The 6,000-nt window shown below is 45.4% G+C and overlaps 1 protein-coding gene across 2 annotated transcripts in view; it reads left to right on the top strand.

Moving 5' to 3' along the window:
* Positions 1-726: 726 nt before the first annotated feature.
* Positions 727-6,000, top strand: part of stk11 (serine/threonine kinase 11) — a 43,699-nt gene continuing 38,425 nt past the window's right edge. For both annotated transcript variants that reach the window (XM_080469972.1, XM_080469973.1), the window contains exon 1: positions 727-908. The gene's annotated coding sequence lies outside the window, so the exon portion shown is untranslated. The remainder of the gene's footprint in view (positions 909-6,000) is intronic.

The raw sequence follows: 6,000 nt of genomic DNA, 5'->3' as shown, positions 1-6,000 counted from the left end.
GAGGTTACCATGGAAACAGCTTTTAAAGCAGCGTTCTATCACTCTACACCTCCATTCCTCCATGTTGAAGCTTTTGATTCAGACACGTCCAGAAATAAAGTGAAAGGAGCAGAAATTCACAATGTAACGCCCAAATGTTGAAAAATAAGACCCAAACTCAAACACGTGTTATTATTTCCCCTCTATGTCCACTCTGGACCTCCGGACTAAAACAAGACGGACGTGAAAAAACACCAATAGAGACAAGAAGAGACGTAATGTTTTCTTTCTCTTTGGTGCATCAGAGGTTCAGGTCAGACTAGATGGAGCGACCCGGACTAAACCACTGCTACAGTCCGTCTCCTGGTTCCTGGACGAGGCTGTCAGCGCTAAATTGTTGAAATCAGTGACGTTTCACGTTTTGGAGTGACACAATGACGTGGCTCTCACTTGGCTCCGCTAACGGTGGAAAACGAACCGGTTCTTTGGTGGTGCTCATTTAAGAACTGGCTCTGGCACCGGCCCTGAACAACCTGGTTCTTTTTGGTGGAAAGGCCCTATCTGAGGATACCAGCTGATGACTCCTTCAGAATAGCTTCAATAAACCAACCCTCCCAAACCCCAGGTCTCAGTGGCCCACCAGGGTCTTGGAGGTCGCTAGGCCTCCCGGTAGTCCCGGTAGTCCCGGGCCTGGTCTCGGGCCCTCCTCCTCGTGCAGTGATTTGACGCAGTGACGTCACTGAGCTTCCAGCACAGGGGGGAGGTAAACAAGATGGCGACAACCTTAATGCTGGAGTAACAGGAGAGTCAAAAGAACTCACTGGTAGTCCGGCTGACCCTCCACAACCACCTGCTTCCTGCGGGACGGACTCCCGGGACTGGAGACGACTGCAGCGGGGACGGGGCTCGTGAGCATCGCGGCAGAGCCGGTACGAACACCGAGTTAGCCGGGAGCTAACCGGCCGGCTAACCTGAGTTTAGCCTGCCTGAGCCGGATCCATCCGGCCCTGTTCTGCCGGCTCCGGCTCCGGGACCGGTAGATCGGGTCGGGGGGTGAGCAGAGTGCGGGCCGGTCTGAGGCCAGTCCTCGGCCCCCTTTGAGAACCTGGTCCCGGAGGAGGTGAAGCTAAAGTTAGCTGTTAGCTCCGTTAGCTCCACAGCGTGACGACGTTTGTTTTAAACGCAACAAAACAGCGAAACATTCAGGATAAATGTGTCTTAAATTCACACAATGGGCCCAGAACAGCTGCACATTTCTCCTCGGAGGTGTCTGGAGCACAGGCTGCTGCAGAACCTCAAGTTAAATACTCTTAACGAACTGCAGTTTTTATCTCTTTGCCTTCAACAAACTGCAGTTTTATGTCCATGCAGCGGTTCTGGTTTCCCTCTGAAGCAGGAAATGTTTGCTCAGCTGCTAAATTAACTACAGGAGCGTCTCTCCCGTCCTGGGAAAGCAGCTTCATTAATGAAATGATCATTAACACACTTTAGGTTGAAAAGATCAGAATCATGGCAGAAATAGAAGTTGAGTGTATACGGTCTTTACAGTCCTGCCATGCCTCTACTGTACATTAGGTGGCAGTGTTGGGTCCAGCAGGTCAATAATATTAACAAGGGCCCTACCACGCATGATAAACATACCCAGGATATCTCTGTTTCCTGGATTAACATACCAGGATATCTTTCTGTTACCTGGATTAATTTACCAGGTTATCTGTTACCTAGATTAACATACCAGGATATCTTTCTGTTACCTGGATTAATTTACCAGGTTATTTGTTACCTGGATTAACATACCAGGATATCTCTGTTACCTAGTTTGACTGATCCTGAAGTTACCTGGATAATAGAAAATCTGGAGTTGTAGTACAGACTCCAGCTCATCTAGAAACCAGGGAAGAGAGACAGTGGCAGCTTTCCTGGGAGGCTGATTGCGACACCTTGTGGTGCATCCTTGTATTTCTTCCAAAGTCTGTGAACACTCATGAGATCTGATCCAAGTGTCTGGATGTCTTTAGTTTAGTTTGTAGTTGTTGTCATTGCTCACATCTTCACTGAACTGTCCCTTTTTCTTATTTGACGCGAGTGCAAGAAAACAAAGTTGCACATGTTGGCCGGTAATCATCAGTTTTACATCTAAAAATGAAGTTCACTGCCTGATTTAAAATCTTTAGGATGATTGAGACGAAGACGGCAGACAGACCTTGAGCTGTGAGATGTTCTAAAGCTCAGCTCAAGCATTATAATATCCTGATCAGATCAATACCAACAAGTTCTCCCTCATAAGCTGTGTTTACATGATCAACTCTTCTGTTGATCACATTATCAATTCTTTCTGATTAAAGGATCAGATTGGCCCGTTTACATGAACACTGAAAAGAAATTATTGGAATACTGTGCAGGTTTATATGCACAAGACGTGACCCAATTAACTTTGGTTGATCAATCCCATAATGCTTTGCACTGTGACGTGCAGAGAGTCCCTCAACCAGCTTTACCTGGAAACATCAATCAACAATATATTTAACCAGAGTTATTATGGGCCCTGTACCTTCCGGCCATTCCATTTTCGTTTTGATGTCGGAGAACGAAAAACGAAACTGGGGACACAAGCCGTCTCCCGTGTTTCGTTTCCCGATATCAAATCTAAAAAGGAAAATCGGATGGTTTCTGTTTTTTTTCGTTCTTTGACATCAAAACAAAAATGGAATGGCCGGAAGGGACACGGACCGGTTATGCTTGTATGGTCCAAGTAGAATCAGGAAGAGGTGAGACGGGATGCTTTAGGTGGCCATGTGGCTGCCTGTCCCACCTCATTTACCTTTTCTTTAAATGAAGGACAACCATATGTAAATGAAGGATTGCTGAAATTCTAAGTACAAAGTTATTATGTTGGTTCATCTGAAGGTATGGTCCTGTGGTGTGTTGGTGCAGGTTGAACGGAGCACATCTACCAGAAGACGTCTGTCTTCATGCAGACAGAAACCACGTTGTACTCGGTCTGAGCAAAAAATCCTTTTCCTCGATTAATCAAATTTGTTGCTAAAAAAGATTTTTAATTTGCATATTTGAGGTTTTTTTCTACACATTTTTTATTTATTTATCTATTTTTTTGCATTTTTCACGTTCCGTTCTACCATTCCTTTTGGCTTTCCGTAGTTGGTGTAGGGAAGCACTGATCCACGTTGTTTCACTTCTGATCTGATCCTGATACCTGAATTTGTATATCTGCTGATACGATTCTGATAGCAGAGCTCTGTTTGCTTTAATATTATTATTATCATTATTGTTGACTTTACATGAGGCTGTAATAAACTCCTCTCTACAGTAAAGTATGAAATGTACTAATGTATACATGTATTCTCTCTAAACACAACTTGAGGTTAGTATCAGGACAGAAAAGGAAGCAGTACAAAGTATTTTTGTTCCATGTGGACAATGTGGGGGTCTGCGTGACGTCATCATCTCATAATAAACTAGTTCTATCTTTAGAACCTCAGAATGACTTTATTAATTTCTGGGGAAATTCTTGAGCAAGGCAGCAGCAACACAATGTTTCCAGCTCTAACGCAGCTCCAACCATTGGGACTATTTTCAGGGAGTTTAGCGTGGAGTAGGACGCAGCTTCACGGAGGTGTGAATCGCCTGCTGACAGCCTGGAGGAGCTGCTGGTCATTGTTTTGATGTCAGTGCTGGAGTTTGAAAACGCTGACGTCTGGCTGCAGGGCGCCGCCTCGCTGTGCTACGGCTTTGCTAACATTCACGTTGCTACGTTGCTTTGCAAACGTTGCTCGTTGCTTTGTAAATATTGCACGTTGCTGTGTTGCCTTGCAAACATCCACGTTGCTGTGTTGCTTTGCCAACATCCACTTTGCTGCGTTGCTTTGCAAACGTTGCTTTGCAAACGTTGCTTTGCAAACGTTGCTTTGCAAACGTTGCTTTGCAAACGTTGCTTTGCAAACGTTGCTTGTTACTTTGTAAATATTGCACGTTGCTGTGTTGCCTTGCTAACATTGCACGTTGCTGCATTGCTTTGCTTACATCCATGTTGCCGCATTGCTTTGCTTACATCCATGTTGCTGTGTTGCTTTGCAAACATCCATGTTGCTGTGTTGCTTTGCAAACGTTGCTTTGCTAACATCCACGTTGCTGCGTTGCTTTGCTTACATCCACGTTGCTGTGTTGCTTTGCAAACATCCACGTTGCTGTGTTGCTTTGCAAACGTTGCTTTGCAAACATCCACGTTGCTGTGTTGCTTTGCAAACGTTGCTTTGCTAACATTCACGTTGCTGCGTTGCTTTGCAAACTTTGCTGTGTTGCTTTGCAAACAGCCACATTGCTGCGTTGCTTTGCAAATGTTGCCGTGTTGCTTTGCAAACATCCACGTTGCCGTGTTGCTTTGCTTACATCCACGTTGCCGCGTTGCTTTGCTTACATCCACGTTGCTGCGTTGCTTTGCTTACATCCACGTTGCTGTGTTGCTTTGCAAACATCCACGTTGCTGTGTTGCTTTGCAAACGTTGCTTTGCTAACATCCATGTTGCTGCGTTGCTTTGCAAACGTTGCACGTTGGGAGGGAGGGATGGGCGGAGGGATGAATTAAGGAATGGGTGGAGGGAGGGATGGATGGGTGGATGGGTGGAGGGATGGATGGAGCAATGGGTGGAGTGATGAATGGAGGGAGGGATGGCGCAATGGGTGGGGGGATGGGTGTGTGGGGGGATATTTAAGTAATATAAGCATGTTCATATTGTGCTAGGGCTTCAGACAGAAGTTCAAGGTCCCACATTATGTAGATGTTCAGAGTCGGAGGTCCAGCAGCATCGTACTCAGTGACTTTCTGCAGATCAGCCTCATTCCTGAGTGTCAGTAGGTCTTCTGCTGAGCTCTACTGACAGCCGGCTGTTCTTGTGTCTGTACTGGGGATGAGGCCTGTCCCCTCCGGTATCAGTGTTCCATATCCACGTAGTTCACATTGGAAATGTCCCATCCAACCTGCACAGATTTCTGATCCATGAGCCCCATCGGCACTTTATTGTTGTCTGCTGAATGGCTCTCTGTGCTGCTCTCTGCTCTTCTATGCTCTCTGCTCTGCTCTGCTCTCTGCTCTTCTCTGTTCTGCTCTCTCCCCTCTGCTCCTGCCCTCTGCTCCTGCTCTCTGCTCTTCTCTCTGCTCTTCTCTCTGCTTTTCTCTCTGCTTTTCTCTTTGCTCTCTGCTCTCTGCTCTTCTCTCTGCTTTTCTCTTTGCTCTCTGCTCTTCTCTGCTCTTCTCTGTCCTCGTTCCTCTGATCTCTGTCCTCTGTCCTCTGCCCTCTGATCTCTGCCCTCTGTCCTCTGCCCTCTGTCCTCTGCCCTCTGATCTCTGTCCTCTGCTCCATTCGCTCTGCTCGCTGGACACAAACTATGGAATGTATTTCCTGAACGGAGGTGCATCTCACTGAAACATGGAGTTATGAGACACGTCTCCATTCAGGAAATCCTTTCCACAGTTTGTGTCCAGCGAGCAGAGCAGCACTGTGGCTAATCAACTTTTCATGAGAACAAGATTTACAGTAGAAACACGACCAGTCAGCATTGTTTGTGAAGCCATTGTGCCGAGAGGTTGAACCTACGATACAACCAACTTTATGAAACATTAGAAGAAGCACCACATTAAGAGCACCAAGAGTTATTTATTTGTAGCAAGAAAAAAACTTCATTTTTCAAATGCTAAAAACTTCACAGACACAAGAATGTACTTAATCTATCCTGATGGGATAGTTTTATTGATAATGTGAATATTTCCACTTATTGCACTTTTCTTTCATTTCAAATATTTGACTTTTGAAAACCTTGATTTGTTGCTGCTACAAGAGCCAGTTTACTTCATCTTTGCTGACGAGATGAAGCAGCTCTTTGTATTTTCTTTGGAGAGGGGTAGTGTGAGAAAACTTTGCCCTTTATGTGTACCTGTCTTGCATTTAATAAATATTGACATTTCATTTGCATATTTGTTTTCAGGATGGGATTTTTCCAGTTAAC

This window comes from Lipophrys pholis (genome assembly GCF_963383615.2).
Source record: "Lipophrys pholis genome assembly, chromosome: 1".
In the NCBI taxonomy this organism is placed as follows: Eukaryota; Metazoa; Chordata; class Actinopteri; order Blenniiformes; family Blenniidae; genus Lipophrys; species Lipophrys pholis.
Note: the sequence above shows the minus strand (reverse complement) of the source record. Positions and strands in the feature narration are given on the sequence as shown.